This window comes from Physeter macrocephalus, chromosome 5 (genome assembly GCF_002837175.3).
Source record: "Physeter macrocephalus isolate SW-GA chromosome 5, ASM283717v5, whole genome shotgun sequence".
Classification (NCBI taxonomy): Eukaryota; Metazoa; Chordata; class Mammalia; order Artiodactyla; family Physeteridae; genus Physeter; species Physeter macrocephalus.
In genome coordinates this window covers 41,476,358-41,493,536 of record NC_041218.1, presented here as the reverse complement: position 1 = coordinate 41,493,536, position 17,179 = coordinate 41,476,358, and the positions used below count along the sequence as shown (strand labels likewise).

The 17,179-nt window shown below is 41.3% G+C and overlaps 1 protein-coding gene across 12 annotated transcripts in view; it reads right to left on the bottom strand.

The window, feature by feature from the left end:
- ELMO1 (engulfment and cell motility 1) overlaps positions 1-17,179 on the bottom strand; it is a 557,053-nt gene that overhangs the window by 491,257 nt on the left and 48,617 nt on the right. For 4 of the 12 annotated variants that reach the window (XR_008617342.1, XM_055084916.1, XM_055084914.1 and 1 more), the window contains 2 exons: positions 9,289-9,369; positions 5,443-5,530 (listed from right to left, as the gene is read on the bottom strand). The exons of 5 other annotated variants lie outside the window; for them this stretch is intronic. The gene's annotated coding sequence lies outside the window, so the exon portion shown is untranslated. Of the gene's footprint in view, positions 1-5,442; positions 5,531-9,288; positions 9,370-10,951; positions 11,086-17,179 lie in introns of those variants that run through there. 3 more of the 12 variants (XM_055084920.1, XM_055084918.1, XM_055084915.1) reach the window with 3 other exon arrangements.

Genomic DNA, 17,179 nt, shown 5'->3' with positions numbered 1-17,179 from the left:
TGCGGCCTCTCCCGTTGCGGAGCACAGGCTCCGGACGCGCAGGCTCAGCGGCCACGGCTCACGGGCCCAGCCGCTCCGCGGCACGTGGGATCCTCCCAGACCGGGGCGCGAACCCGGTTCCCCTGCATCGGCAGGCGGACGCGCAACCACTGCGCCACCAGGGAAGCGCCCCAATTTGCTAAATTCTTGACTCTGCTCCCCACAATGTTTATCCTTCAACATTTCCCCTTTCAGGAAGTGGAACCGCTAGTCAAGCAATCTAAGAATCATTCCTAACTCTTTTTTTTTTTTTTCTTATCCCGCTCATTCATATTCACTGTCAAGACGAGCAGATCTGACCTCCTATGTATCTCTCCCAGTTTTCTTCCACCTCCACTGCCACCACCACTTCCGCTGGGACTTTTTTTTTTTTTTTTAATTTTTATTGGGGTAGAGTTGCTTTTACATCACTGGGACTGCTGCAGCAGCCTCCTAACTGGCCCCTTGCATTCACTTGCTCCTCCTCCCTCCTCCAATTCCATTCACTACAGAGAACTTTAAAAATATCTTATCACTTCCCAACTCAGAATCCCTCAATGGATTCCCAGTGCTCCTAGAATCTTCACCATGACCTTATCTTGTGTCATTCTCTCCTTGTTCATTACTTTTCAGCCACTATAGTCTTTCTGGAAAGGGTCAGGCTCTATCCTACCTCACTCTCTACTTGGAAAGATAAACTGAAGATCATCTTCTGATCTCAGATTAAATGTCACCTTTTCAGAGACCTCTTCCTCGCCTTTTTACCTGTGGATGAAAAATGTCGCCTGCCATATCAGTAAACAAAGAATGTTGCGGCCATCAAGCCATCAGCCACTACAGCGGACCCCAACAGTGCACCCTGAGAGGACTCAGGATAGGAAAGAACAGGATGCTGGCCCCAGATAGCTAAGGTGCATATCAAAGGAATGATTTCAGTAAGCCCAGACTCTTCCATCTTCCCATACATAGAAGAGTGCTAAATTCATTAACTTGAGATGTCTGGTTTTCTTTAATTAACAGTAATCTCTTGATGTTCTGACTCCCTGGTTTTTGTTGCAAAAACTCTTATATATCCTGGCTCCTCCCTTTCCTCTTCAGACCAGTCCCTCAGCGCTATCTGAGAGGCTGCCTCTTGGCCTTGAGTCCTCAGAAAATGCACCGAGTAAAACATAATTCTCAATTTTAGGTTGTGCATTTTTTTTCAGTCGACACACCCAACTTCAAAATTAGATATTTATTCTCTACAATTAAAACCTATAGAACTGGTTGTAATTTTCTTTCATAGAATCAGTCAAAACATGTGACAATATACTTATTTGTGTGCTTATTCATTCATGTCCCTTCTTCCAATAGACAGTAAACTCCATGCAGGCAGGGAACATGGTGGTTTTGTTTACCACTGATAGCTATCGCCCAATACAACACCCAGCCCCATAGGAGAGGATCAAGAAATATTTGCTGAATGCTACTGCAATTAGGTATTTTAATCTCCACATTACCTGTGATAGGATGACTATATGACCCAGTCTGCTCGACACAGTCTTTGTTTACACCTGTTGAACTAGGATAACGATTGATAAATTCTCACCTTCGTTCTGGGCTTTATGATGAGTAAATATAGTCAACTCTACCTATAAGGAAGCTAAGATTCGGAGAGATCAAATAAGTAGTCAATTCTCCTTATTCGTGGTAGTTATGCTCTAGAGTCTTCATGAACACTAAATTAGCAAATGCTGAACCACTGCTCCAAGGGGAGATGCAGAATTACGTTCCTTCGAGCTAGTGACTGGCCACAATACTTCCTTCAACCAATCAATAAATAACTTGGTTTCCTGTGTGTTTCTGTTTAAAGACACCTCATTTAATATATATTGTTGATTCATTAACATTGAACTCATGGCAACAACACGGTCACTCATGCATGTACAAAGATAATCAGCATACGTATTTTCTCTTTAAGGCATAGCATAGGCTTCTTGCACTTGGGAACACAGAGAAAACTCTATCACTGTGCTTTGAGCTAATTTTAAACAGCGAAATTACAAACAAAAAGCATAAAAATGTGGAAAACATGGCATTAAATAGACTATGAAAAAAGGACATCTGTTTACAGTACAAGAGCTGAAAAAAGAAGGCAGAGTGCCTTATTTGACTCCAACTGGGAACTTGTTCACTGGGTAACTCCAAATGTTCACTGCTCTGTTCATGTCTGTGAATGACTACAAAAGCACCATAAGCACTGATTTGCGGTTACTACTCTCAAGTAGGCAAATTCACAAATATGGAAGTCCCCAATAATGAGGATGGACTATAGCTTGTATAAGGTTATACAGATACGTTAGAGTGAGGACAGACCCTAGAAAATGTCCAACTTCACAGCTTACATCCATTCATTAGATCAGTATCACCAAGGAAAGAACCGCTCTTTCTAAAGCAGGGTACCATTACTCTAGCTAGATTAGTTATAATTATTAAGACTCCTAGGTTGCCAGTTTATCAAAGTTCCAGTGGAAAGTGCAGAGAGAGGCAAAACTCTTCTTCACAGAATGGATACAAATCTGTATAAAAGTAGTTAGCAATCTATGATTCTACACTACTGAAGTGTTAAACTGCAGGAACTAGCTACTAATAAGTGACAATTCACAAGGGAGCACCAAGATACTTGTAATAACAACGGGTGATTTCACAATGGGATGTAGGTCCTAAGATTAATAAAAAATGTAAATTTGTGGGACTATAAATATTTTTAAGAGTCAAAACTTGAATCATCCACAGACTAATGTCCAGGTATATTGACACGCAGACCATGAGAAATCAAGTATCTGTGCCTCTTCCTAGTCCACAGGGGAGGAAAGACTCTTCAACAGGGTTCCAGTACAGGATCACGCTCACTTTTCAGGAAATCTCCTCTACGGTTTCTCACTTAGTACATTTTTATTTACTCTTTTAAAACACATTCAATGACAAGGGTTGAGATCAGCCTGTAAGTTTATGAACAGTATGAGTAAAAATATCTTCAATTACAGACTAGTTTTCTATATTTAAGAATTTAAAAGACTATTTAAGACTATTTACAAATTCAGCATCAGAAAAATACTTCCTACTGGTCCACTTTATTCTAAGTGGCTCTGTTAGCATGTCAAGACTCACACTACTCTATGGATAGAAGGTATAATGTCTGAAATATTTTTAGCTAATTGATATGAATTTAAGGCAATCTCAAAATCACTTGCCTTACTCTTAAAAAAGAAGAGCCTTCTTCCTACTATTTAGAGACTACCAGCTTAGAAATGGTTTTGAAGTTTGGGAGAAAATTAAATGTTCTCACCTAAACTCAATTTAGAGTTCATAATTTGAAATAATTTCAGACTTACATAAAAGTTCCAAAATGATCAAAAAAATAAACAACCCAATTAAAAATGGGCAGAAGACTTGATTAGACACTTTTCCAGAGAGGGCAGGCAGATGGCCAACAGGCAACATGAAAAGATGCTCAACATTGCTAATCATCAAGGAAATGTAAATCAAAACCACAATGAGATATCACTTCACACCTGTCAGATTGCCTATTAGCAAAAAAAAAAAAAAAAAGAAAGAAAGAAAAAAACACAAATAACAAGTGTTGGTGAGGGCGTGGAGAAAAGGGAACCCTCACACACTGTTGGTGGGAATGTTAACTGCTGCAGCCACTGTGGAGAACAGTATGGAGGTTTCTCAAAAACTAAAACTGGAACTACCATATGACCCAGCAATTCCACTCCTTGGTATATATTCAAAAAATAAATAAAAACACTAATTTGAAAAGACGCATGTACCCCAACTTTCAAAGCAGCAGCATTATTTACAGTAGCCAAGATATGGAAGCAACCTAAGTGTCCATCAACAGATGAATGGATCAAGAAAATGTATTTTTTATATATATATATATATATATATATATACACATATATAAAACATGTATATGTATATTACTCAGCTATAAAAAAATGAAATTTTGCCATTTGCAACAACCTGGATGGACTTGGAGGGCATTATACTAAGTTAAATAAGTCAGATAAAGACAAATACTACATGGTATCACTTATATATGGAATCTAAAATATACAACAAACTAGTGAATATTACAGAAAAGAAACAGATTCACAGATATAGAGAACAAACTAGTGGTTACCAGTGTGGGTAGGGGGAGCCATATAAGGGTTGGGGAGTGGAAGGTACAAACTACTGGGTATAAGTTTGGCTACAAGGATGTATTGTACAACCTAGGGAATATAGCCAATATTTTGTAATAACTATAAATGGAGTATAATCTTAAAGAATTGTGAATCACTATATTGTATACCTGTAACATATAAAATTGTACATCAACTATATTTCAATTTTAAAAAGTTCCAAGATGAATGTGAAGTATATTGCATATTAGCAAAAAAAAAAAAAAAAAAGAAAGAAAGAAAGAAAAAAACACAAATAACAAGTGTTGGTGAGGGCGTGGAGAAAAGGGAACCCTCACACACTGTTGGTGGGAATGTAAACTGCTGCAGCCACTGTGGAGAACAGTATGGAGGTTCCTCAAAAAACTAAAAATAGAGCTGCCATATAAGCCAGCCATTCCACTCCTGGGTATTTATCCAAAGAAAATAAAAACACTAATTAGAAAAAATACATGCACCCCTACGTTCACTGCAGCATTATTTACAATTGCCAAGATCAACTATATTTCAATTTTAAAAAGTTCCAAGATGAGTGTGAAGTATATCCTTCACCCAGATTCCCCAAATACTGACGTTTTATCTCTTTTTTGTATTATTACTTTTTTCTGAATTGTGAAGTAGTTCAGAGTACACCACCCCAAAATGCGCCACTCTATCACAAGGATTGTTTTGACTGAAGGCAATTTCTTAAAAAGCAGACACAGGATGAGCTTTCTGCCCTCTGCTGATCTGCTTGAAAACAGAATAACAACCTTAACACCTGAGATGAGGTGGCACCAGGTAGACCTGCACAAACGAACCTTATTAAATTGACCCTTACCTTCCATTAGTTTCCACATACATATACCTTCCCACAGTTTGCCACCCTTGGAAACCTAAAGCCCCTTTCCTTTGTCCTATCACTTTTCTAAAATTTATTGTTCTTTGTTAAGATGCTGTACAAACCCAAGTCCTAGCCACCCCTTTGAGTCACTCATCGCTGAGTTTCTCCCTTGTGTATGCATGCTGCTTGTGTCAATAAACTTGTTTTTCTCTCATTATTCTGTCTTTTTCAGTCTAATTTGCAGGGCCTCAAGTGGAGAAACTAGGAACATAATGGAAAAAGAATAGTTTTTCCTCCCCTATAACTGTATATGAATAAGTTGTAGACGTGATGCCCTTTTACCCTAAATACTTCAACATGTTCTTCTGAAGATCAAGAACATTCACTTACAGGGAATTCCCTGGTGGTCCAGTGGTTAGGACTCCGAGCTTTTACTGCCAAGAGAACATGTTCAATCCTTGGTCAGGAAACTAAGATCCTGCAAGTCGTTCAGCGCAGCAAAAAAAAAAAAAAAAAAAAAAAAAAAAAATTCACTTACATAAACAAAGCACAATTATCAAAGTCAGGAAATTAAAACTGATACAACACTGGTATATGATTTCCTATTCAAATTTCATTAATTGGCCCAATTATTTCCTTTATCGTACAAAAACAAAGAATTTGCTTCCCTGGTCTGGGAGCCAATCCAGTATTGCTTACAGAATTGAGTTATCTGGGACTTCCCTGATGGCACAGTGGTTAAGAATCTGCCTGCCAGTCAACACAGGGGACATGGGTTCGATCCCTGGTCTGGGAAGATCTCACATGCAGGGGAGCAATTAAGTCCTTAAGCCACAACTACTGATCCTGCACTCTAGAGCCCATGAGCCACAACTACTGAGGCCGCGTGCCACAACTACTGAGCCCGCGTGCCACAACTACTGAAAGCCCACGTGCCTAGAGCCCGGTGTCCGCAACAAGAGAAGCCACCACAATGAGAAGCCCGCACGGTGCAACGAAGAGCAGCCCCTGCTCACCGCAACTAGAGAAAGCCCGCATGCAGCAACGAAGACCCAACGCAGACAAAAAAATAAATTAATTAAAAAAAGAAAAACAATTTAAAAAACAAAGAATGCAGGTTTCCTTTTCTTTGGAAGCCTATTGAATGTTGGGCTTGTTATGAGCAGACTGCTGGGGAGGAAGAGAGGAATAAGGAAAGAGGAATCAAGGTTTGGATAACAGGCATAAGGTAGCAGGGCAGATTATTCTTGTCTAGGGAGCCTCACTGAAGAGGAAGGGGTTGCAGAAGAGGATGGCAGGTTTCCTGATACATCTCCTAATAGTCTAACGCTGGTCTCCCAGGCCCTGAACTCAATGCCTTCATGCACAGCCTCTCACTGAACTATCATGTTACAGACTGAAGGTCGGCATCTCCAAATTCCCTCTGTTGAAACCTAATCCCAGTGTGATGGTACTGAAGGTAGGGTTTGGGGAGGTGATTAGCTCCTGAAGGTGGATCCCTCATGAATGAGATTGGTGCCCTTTCAAAAGAGACCACAGGTGAGGACACAGCAAGAAGATGAACTTACTGTCCTGACAATTCACATGCACATTTGTCTGTTAAAGGCCCTGGAAAAGTCCTTCAGTAAAGCAGTCTTTTGGCTTTGTTCTTCCCAGTGTCTCTCAAATTTGACTGTGAAACCCTTTAAACATCACATCCGTTAATGATCTGTGGAACACACTTTAGGAAACATCTTAGATGTTTGTGTGGAATGAGTCATGACGAATTAAAGCCTCAAAGGAGGGTGAAAGTGTCAGCACCCAGGAATGGATAGTCTGATGTGGAGTCATGGGTCTCTCCTTGAGCAAATACCCATAGAAACTGAAAACAAAAGACAAATGATCATAACTTGCAATTTTTTAAAGTGTTGTGATAAACAATCCTGACTTTTGTTCTGCAATCTGTGTAGCTGATTTTCTGTAATATAATAAAATAGTTCATGTGCCACCACACTTTGCAAAATGACATTTCAGCCTTCTGGGAAGTTGACTTTGGGGAAACGAATATCATAATTTGGGGCAAGACATGTTGTGACTGAGGAAACCAAATGTCATCCTGGCTCCCCACCACTATCGAGTTATTGCATAGAACTAAACAGAAGTTGGAGAAGGGAGCCTTGGACTTCTCCCCACCCACTCCCGCCCCACCCTCCAGCCATCAGAAGTCTATTCTGTACATGACGTGGTACTGTATTTACACAAGAGACCACACAAAATACAGCAGCCACCTGCTCAACGCAAAATACATTCTGAATTGCAACAAAAACTTTGGAAAAGGATAACTTTAAGTAGCACACAAAACAATCCAACACATAGTGTGGCTTCTAAAAATAAAACCATGTAATTTAAATATTTTTGAAGCAGGATTTGCTCAAATAGTTCCCTGCACACAGGGAACCATAGGCCATTTAAATACTGAAAGGCTTGAGTTTTTCAGGTTTCCTCTTTTGAGCAAAGTAGACTTTCTTTTTTTAAAACTTTTAGTTCAAGAAAGAAATTACAACGCAACACCAAAGCACTACTTTCCACAGCAGCAAATTAGAGAGGGCTAATTTGTGGACACAGCCGTGCCCTGTTATCTGTACCTTGTCACTTTAATTTAGCACAGCCAAAACCTCACCATTTCTTTCGTTTTTACTTCTCTACATAGCAGAATTTTAGCCTTCATGCTGGGTTTCAAAGAGTCCAAAATAAAACCAGCCCACATTAAGCAAAACAGCCATGTAAGACCTTTCCTTTATGTTTGAAGAGAAAGACTTTCAAAGTTCAGGAGGAGGATTTCTTTTAAAGGCACTGAGTAGTCTTGGTAATGCTTTTTAAAGTCTATTTCAAAACATTGAGATTTATTTTCCACCACCGCGTTGACATGAATGTGGACAGTCAAGTGTATTGCCTCAAAGAGAAGCAAAGAAGTTGTTACTTGAAATCTGTACACTTTAATCCATTGTTAAAGCATCTCAGCTATGCAAGAATCTCTGAGTCACAAATTATCAAAGTTAAAAGATACACCGTCCATCTTGCATTAAAAGGCAAGAATGACAGCTTGGGCTAAGGGCTAGTCTCCAGATCCTGCTCTTACAGTAGCAAATCCAGCCATCCCTCAACCATAGGAAATAGACTGTCAAGTTGTACTAGATCCAAGTGCTTCCACCTCCACCTATGAGCATGCATAAAGCATGAAGCACGGGTGTCCCCAGGATCCTTTATTAACTCTCTGGCACATGCAACCCTCAGTAGGGAGAGCTGCTCTCTGAAACAAAAATTAATCATTGTAAACAGAAATACATGTTTTCCACAGCCTCACAGGCTACACCCAGCTTCCAAAATCTCATCGCCTTCCTTCCCTATACCACCCACCTTTCTCATCTCTTGAAATTCAGAGCACACTCCGCAACACTTTCATCCCCCAAGGAACAAAGCCTTAAGTATCTATCACCTGTGCTTTCATTCCGCAAATCATTTGGCTAGAATTCTTAGTAAGGCTAGGTGGTTTGTGACCACCTAGAGGGGTGGGATAGGGAGGGTGGGAGGGAGGGAGACGCAAGAGGGAAGAGATCTGGGAACATATGTATATGTATAACTGATTCACTTTGTTATAAAGCAGAAACTGCCACACCATTGTAAAGCAATTATACTCCAATAAAGATGTTAAAAAAAATTAAAATTAAAAAAAGAGAAAGTGGATGGCCGTGCATCAGCTATCACAGTGCCAAGTTGTAAAAGAGCATCACAGACATGGAAACGTAGATGCTTTTGAAACTCAAATGGTTACTTGGAATTCAGAGCTAGAGCCCCACCAGAAATCTGTACTTTGCAGCTGTCACTGAGAGTAAAAAGTCTGCCTTTTGACTGAGCAGGGACCCAAAGCCCATGACAGGGAGCGTTTCCTTACACAGCTGTCAGCCTCCAGCCACTTGGCCACTTGGAGGAGTGAGATCAGTTTCACATCAGTTTCACATCCAGTTCCCACCCCTCTCCAAGGGGGATGCCTGGCAGAGCTGGAGAGGGCAGAACTATTTCCGTCAAATAGGAAATCTGACTGACAGAGGCACAGCTTAGTAGGAGACCCCAAGGGACACATTTCTTGTTATTGCCTGCCTTCCCCCACCACCCCAGCCCCTACTCCCAGATGCAAGGAGGCCTAGCGACAGAACGCAAGTGAAAGTTACAGGTCCCTAAGCAGACCACAGGCCCTACCTGCTTTGAATGCCATCTTTCAGGTGATTCTACTTCTAATCCTCTTCACTGGTCCACAGAGGTGGGTACTCATCACAGCGCCTGACCCAGTAAAAAAATCAAACAGATGGCAAAGACTAGTGCCAGAATTCACATGGGGCTTTTTGTTTTGTTTTGTCTACAAATGGAAACCAAGTCTCTGTTCCCGGAGCCCTGCAGGTGCTCACCACTCCACCCTCTAAGCTAGCGTTTCTGTCCGCCAGGTGCTAAGGGCCACGAGCTCTTCATGAGGCAGCACTTTTAGACGAGAGGATGGTCCGACATCTGCCACAGAGCACAGATGGCCAAGCCAGGACTCAACAGCTGACCTAGTGACCGTGCAGACACCCCAACTGAACACGTGGTTCAATGTCCACAGTGTAGAAATGCAAATCAGGCACGTTTTGGAAAAGGAGTAGTTATTTATACAGGCATCTGTATGAAAGGCTTTATCATGGTATGGGCAAAGGGGTAAACAAAATAGAAAATTACACTAAACTGAAGACCCTGAAGTTAGACCAGTGTGGGACAGTCCATATATGTACGTGTGCTTCCTTTGTAAAAATCAAAACAACCTTCTAACCTTCCTTTGAAGAATACAGGGTTCATGTCTGAGGGCTCCCATGGTCTTCATCACTCACAGAAGGACCCAGACCCTCTTGGCTGGTCTCTAACCAATGAGCCATACAGAACCAGTGCTTCTGGGCCGCAGGCAGACTTAACCTGCATGCCAGGTTTCGGGTTTCCAGCACCGCTTCAAAAACAGATTCTAGCACTCAAGAGCCTCAAGGTTTGGGGCAACTGCCATTAACACTAACCAGGAAACAAACGGCTTTTACATAAGGAGCAATTTGGGACCACAGGTTCCAGGGCTAAGTAGCCCGGGGCCTTCAAGTACCTGGAGGAGATATGGCCACCTGGGGGAGAAAGAACAGCAAACCCTCCAGCAGAGGGGGGATTGAAGGGGCAGGGTTGGGAGGGGTGGGGTCTCACCCCTGAGACAGCACTACTCAGTTGTAGAAAGTGAACTGTAATCTCCACCCACATCCAACAGCCCTGCATGGACTTTGCACCAAGGAACCGAATTCCTTTGGTTAGTAGCAGGGGAGGGCACGCTGGCCTCAACAGGGAAAAAATATCCATTTGGGCTAAATCTCTAAAAGAAAGCCTGCAACCCAGGGAAGTTAGAGGATAATATGATAGTCCAAGCAGGTAAGCCTCTTTCCAAAAAAAAAAAAAAAAGTCTTTCCTTCCTTTTACATGGCTGCATACTTTAAAAAATAAATAAAAACAGAAAGAGGGAAGTTGCTACTATAGAGTACAGTCTCTCTCTAACACAGTTCTCATGTGGCCAGTAGATCTCTAAGGAACCTGAATGAAGAGGGTTTATGTCCCTGAGAGTGAACGTATGAAATCAACCCAGAAGGAGGCAACACAGAATCACACACAAGCAAAGACATTCAGGGGTCCACAACCTGGCTGAGGCTATTACCGTATCTAAAGAAAGAACACAAGCGGAGAGGTGGCCAACCATGAAAGCAGACAAAAACTGAAGCTTGGGAGGCCACCCCAGCTCTGCCCAAGGGAGGGCAAGCCCCGTCCCAGACTCACGCCTCCACATAGCATTGCCAAGTGTGAGGCTCACGTGCAGAATGCAGAAATCAGGCTGCCCTGGCCGGTTGCCTCTGGATGCTCTGATCACACTGGTCAGCTCCTCTCACTGTGATTCCTTATTTACCAAGCAGTCTCCTGATTGCCACCTGGCTTCCCCCTTTAAGTCTGCAACAGGGAGGAAATCCGCTAGTCAAAGAGTGCCAATGGCCTTGAGTACGTTTCTCACACTAAATCATCAAATTGGCATCTTCCTCCCCAGTCCCCAGAAACCTGCTAATTGCACTTGCCCCTGGGAGGTCGCTCTCCGGGAGCTGACAGTCTGTCTTCAGAGAGCTGTTTTCACTTGCTGAGAGCTGCTGAGATGCAGGCTTGCTCTTGGCTATGCCCCTAGGCTTCACCACCTCTCCACCCCTAAATCTTCTCAAGGAACACCAAGGCCCCTCTTCTGCACATTTCCCTCAGCATATAATGCAGATCGAATCTCATCAAGACAACTTGTCCTTGAGAAAAAGTCCAAGTTGGTTTCTTAACTTTTTTCTTTTAAAAAAAATGTTTTTAATTTTCAAGCAATCTCAAATTCACCAAAAAATATTGTTAAGTCATGTACAAAAACCTTTCTCTCTTTCTGAAACACTTGAAAGTAACTTGCCAAACAGAAGCCCCATCACTCACTGATACTTTAGTGTGCATTTCCTACAACAATGACATTCTCCTCCATAGCCACAACACAACCATCAAAATCAGGAAATTAACATTGAATACATGTTGCATTTGCTCCTGGACCCCATTCAAATTTTACCAAATGTCCCACTAATGTACTTTATAGCAAAAGGATCAGAGAATCACACAGTGTTTTTAGTTGTTAGGTCTCTTTAGCCTCCTTTATTCTAAAACACTTTCCTCAGTCTTTCCCTGATTTTTCTGACCTTGACAGTTTTTAAGATTACAGGCTGTTTATTTTGGATAAAGTCTTTCAGTTTGGCTTTGTCTGATGCTTCCTCTGATTAAATTCAGGTTATGAATTTTTGGCAGAACATCATGGAAAAGTGATGCTACATCCTTTCCCTTGAATGTCATTGAGTGGTACATGATTTTGGTTTCTCCCTTTGCTGGTAATGTTCAATTTTTTCCCCCTGCTTGTCTGTGTGTGTGTGTGTGTGTGTGTGTGTGTGTGTGTGTATATGTGTCTGTGTGTGTCTGTGTGTGTGTGTGTGTGTGTCTGTGTGTGGTGTTCAAATCCCCACAAGTCCATGAAGATTGGCCTGCCTAACCCAAGGACAGGCTGAGCTAGGGAGGGTCTGGGCATGTGTCTGTGTGTGTGTCTGTGTGTGGTGTTCAAATCCCCACAAGTCCATGAAGATTGGCCTGCCTAACCCAAGGACAGGCTGAGCTAGGGAGGGTCTGGGCATATATTGGTTTGTACCTTCTCTGCCCTCTATCACAAACAGTGCCCCCCTGCTCTGCCTCTCCCTTGGGGGCGACTGTAATGATGGCAATGACAGCAGATTCACAGAGATGCATTTACAGAGATGAGATATAGAGAAAGGAAAAGAAGACAGATGAAATGCTTTTGCAGATAAATAATACAATTCCTTAGGTCCTACTCATACAATTTTTCCATAGAGGTAAATTGCATTCATTTCTTCATGCAAAATGTCCCACTTCACGCATTCATTCATTCAACCTACAAACATTTATGGAGAGCCTCTCCCTGTTAGGCACAGGGACACCAACATACAGTGGACACTGCCCTGCCCTGAAGGACAGCACAGTCCCTTAGAGAAATGTTATTCAATATAAATAAACAGCTACAGTGCCATACTGAGAAGGAGAATCTAGTCCAGGTTGAGAGGGAAGCAATCCAGCACAGGGACTGGCTGGCTCAACACAGTCTGGCATGTTCTGCTGAAAGCAGATGTAAACAGATCCCAGATCAGCCTGAGAGTAAAGGTGAGCTGCAGGAGAGGGGAGACTGGAAAATGAGGTGGACAGGGACTGGGTCAGAAAGGCCTTCACAGGTTTAGCAAGACTTTGCATACCTTGTCCCTTAAGCCATGAGGAACCACTAAAGGGTCTGAAACCCAGTGGCAAGATCATGCAGATATTGTTACAACAACGCGAGGAACCATCTACAGAGAGGAAGAAGGGGGAACGGAAGGGAAGCTAAGTACACAGAATAGAGTGAGGAGAAAATTGCAGTTATCGGTCAGACCAGAAGCTGATGAAGGTCAGTCCAGGAGAGGAACAATGAGGAGGAAACAGGGGCCAGATTCCGCAGAAACACAGGATGCAGCATCCATGGGATTTTGCAGGAGTGTGAGAAGTAGAGGATCAAGACATACAGAAAAGCCCGGGGGCTTCTGGATTAAGTGGCTGTAAGTGGGATGCCTTTAATCAGGATCCAGAATAGAACAACAGTAGGTGTTGCTAATGACACTTCCAGACATAAAACCAATTTCCCAACCTCTTAAATCTGGAATTCTAGTGAATTTATACAAACCTGGGTTAGTAGAGGATTTCAAGGACTGTTTGCTGTTATAGATAGATACCACAGCATGCTGAGTTTCAGCCCTAGTATTTTAAATACATTTGAGTTCCTAACGTTACCTACTGCAGTGATTATTGTGGGCATAGCTGGGGGTAATTTTACAGTAAGAGAAAGAGAGAGAGAGATGTTTAAGACTTGTTCATCCTTTTGCCTCTCTCACTGCCACCTACCACTTATGTTTCCCTAATCATTTCCAGAAATTTTGGACTTGAGGCAGCATACTGTTGACTTAATGTCGTAGCACACCTCTCATATATTTATTTTTAATTAATGTGAATTATAACCAATTTTGCTTTGTGAACTTTATGAGATCCTTGAGAAAAACTGAAAACACCCTACAGGGTTCAAAAGCTAAGCTTAGGAACTATACCTTTTACACAGTAAAAGGTGAAAACTCGATGTCTGGCCAAAGTCTGGAAGCACTTATGGTTCTTCTCCCAATGTTTTGTTTGTTCTGCTAATGTAAAGCAAGCGCCTCTGCTACTTCTTATTTTTTACTTACTTCTCTCCATACACCCAATAAGCAAATATTCAGGTCTGAAGTAAGAGATGGGGACTTTCCAAGTAAAATCCATCCAATGACTCAAAATAATTGCACACACATTTTACACACTTTCCTTTTGATTTATGGGGAGAAAAAAAAACCCCAAGAGTATCATAGTTCTTTTGTAGACAATCTCAGCCTTTTTTCCTTCACTTATTTCTTCCTTTTCTTTATCTATATTCTTTTGTGCACAGTATTGAGTCACACTCAGCCACACTTTGTCATCACTCTCCTTGGTGGGAAGCATGTGAGTTTTCCGGGCAACATGGTGAAGTATAATCAGCAGTGGACCTTGATTCATATAAACCTGGGCTAGGGCTTCCCTGGTGGCGCAGTGGTTGAGAATCCGCCTGCCGATGCAGGGGACACGGGTTCGTGCCCCGGTCCGGGAAGATCCCATATGCCGCGGAGCGGCTGGGCCCGTGAGCCATGGCCGCTGAGCCTGTGCGTCCGGAACCTGTGCTCCACAACGGGAGAGGCCACAACAGTGAGAGGCCCGCGTATCGCAAAAAAAAATAAACAAAAAAAAAAACCTGGGCTAATTTGGTGCCTCCACATTATACCTTGTCCACCCTGAACTAAGTCACTTGAACACTCTTGAGCCTCTGTTTCTTCCTAAGCACAGTGGAGACAATGATAAGCTCACCTAAGAAGATGTATGTGAATATTAAACTGCATAGTACACATAACAAAGATCCTCTCCTTGCCAAACTTTAGTCAGGCTCCTCTGAGCTCTCTGCTTCCATCTCTGTGCTTGTAGAATCCAATTTTAACAAGAATCCTGCTAAATTGGCTTAGGAAGAATCCTCACCCTCAATACCTGATCAAATTCCTCATCCTCCAGGTGAACTGTGATCACCCTGGCCTGCCTTCGGCAAGAATCCTGTTGAGTCGGTCTAACAAGAATCCCCCTATTTTTAATGTTTCCCCTTAGTGATTTTCCTTCCACTGACCACTCCCCAACCCTGTTCCTTGGCTATAAATCCCCACTTTCCCTTGTTGCATTTGGAATTGAGCCTAGTTCTGTACTAAGGCTTTTTTTCCCCCTACTGCAATGGTTCCTGTGTAAAATTGGTTTTATGGCTTTAACTACTGTCCAGCTCTAGTTTTTCTTTTGACACAGGTGAAAGATTCTAACATTGTTCCTAGTGTAAAGCAACTTCCAAAATGTTAAAAAATGACCCTCATAAAATAATTACATATTAAAGATGTATTTAATTCAATGAGAAAACCAACAGAACAGAAATATTGTTTCAAAGGATTACAAAAGAGAAATATTTATATATAGTCACTGAAAGAAAGAATGCTGAAATCAGATTGCTAAAGTAGATACAAACTTTGTTAAATGCCTTGCATCAAAATTATACTTTGGGGATTATCTTTTCTAGTGGAAAAGAATCATTTGCATTGCACAAGTTTCTATAGGTATTGATCCACCCTTATAGATTTGTAGACTATTTTACAACAGTAAATAGTAAATCAAAGAAAAGCAAAGAAAGGCCCACAGGCCTAGAGAATTAGATAATCCTTGGGTAGGGACTATAATCCAGTATGACTTTGAAGGGACACACAGCTATCCTTTTGCCTATTTGCCTGTTTCCAAGTTTCAGGTATTTTCTCTCTTCACTAGAACATCACAGGGTGTTCAACGTGTTGTCCAGAAACTAATTATTTTGAGAAAGCTATATACGAAATCCTACAGGACGACTCAGGCAAAGAAGTAATAAGAGGAAAATTCAGAGCATCAAACGGTTTCATTGAACAAGAAAAAAGGGAAAATAAAAAATGACTGCATCATGTTATGAAGGATTATTTGTCTAAATCTGACAGCATAACCCTAAGAAAGACAGAATGGTATAGACTGAAGATAGGAATTTTCATCAGAAAGAAACAAACTGGCTGGAAATATAAAATTAGTCATACTCTTAAACTGTAATGAATGGTAGAATGTCTGCAAAATGTATAGCCAATTGAATTTTATTTAACTTATATATTAAAACAAGAAATAATATAAGACCTAAGAGAAGCTCAAAATACTTTGTAATTTTTACTGCCTCTCATAGCATAAAATTTCTTAATTTCATTTCTTCATTATCTTTCTATCCCTTTGAATAGCAATGTTTAAAACACTTCATGCTCAAAATAGGAAGATTCAGTTATCAAAGATTAAGAAAGTTGAAGGTAGGTTCAAGCTCATCTTTGAATCAATATATGAGGAATATATAGGGTAAAAGTAATGACTATAAAAGATATCTGTAAGACAGTCCCATCTGGTAGCACAGGTGCACCAGTAGGGTTAAGAACAGCATGTTTGTGAAGACAGAATTGGAATCCTACAGGTCCATTTACCAGTGATTTTCCTGTAGGCAGCTCACATAACGTCTCTGAACCTCAATTTTCTCATCGACATGGCCAATAATACACATTTCATCAGGACTGTTGTGAGCATTAAATGAGCTCACGTCCATACAAACTCCAGCACAGTCCCTGACATATACTAGACACTAGTAAATAAGTACTACCTTCTTCTGCTCCCAGGGTCATTTTTGGGGGGTGACGCATAAATACATGAAAAACAGTAAAGGACTTTTGAACTGTATTCTCAGTCATCTAGAAAGTAAGGAGGTTACTATTTTTTTGTTTATTTTTATTTTCACTTCCTACCTCCAGGACTTTCAAGTTTCTTTCACATGAAAATTCAATCTATATATTTATTTAAAAGTAAGGGTTCAATTAATCATGACACGCTCTTTCTTCTGAAGCTCTCTTCACTGCTTAATTCAAGTAACAGGATAAGGAAATTCAGATGGGAACCAAAAAGGGACTGATTTCACCAACCTTGTTTATGTTCCTGCTTTGTTTCCATTATTTTATTTACCTCCTGACATGATTCCTGGACAGTTGAAACAAAAGAAAACTTTTCTAAGTAAGGAAACCAAAGGGCAGAAGGTTCCTACCCCAGGGAAATGACAAAGGAGGGCGAGAGATCAGAAGATAGCACAGGCTCTTGTGTACTACTGCTATTGTCACATCACGGTTTTCCAGCCTCACCTTCACCCATAAATCCCTCTTGGAAAATGGAAAAAAGGATGATCCTAACTGAGGCACATTAATACTTCTTGGACGCAGCCCCATGATAGACCTGTTAAATGGGTCTGTGTCCCGTG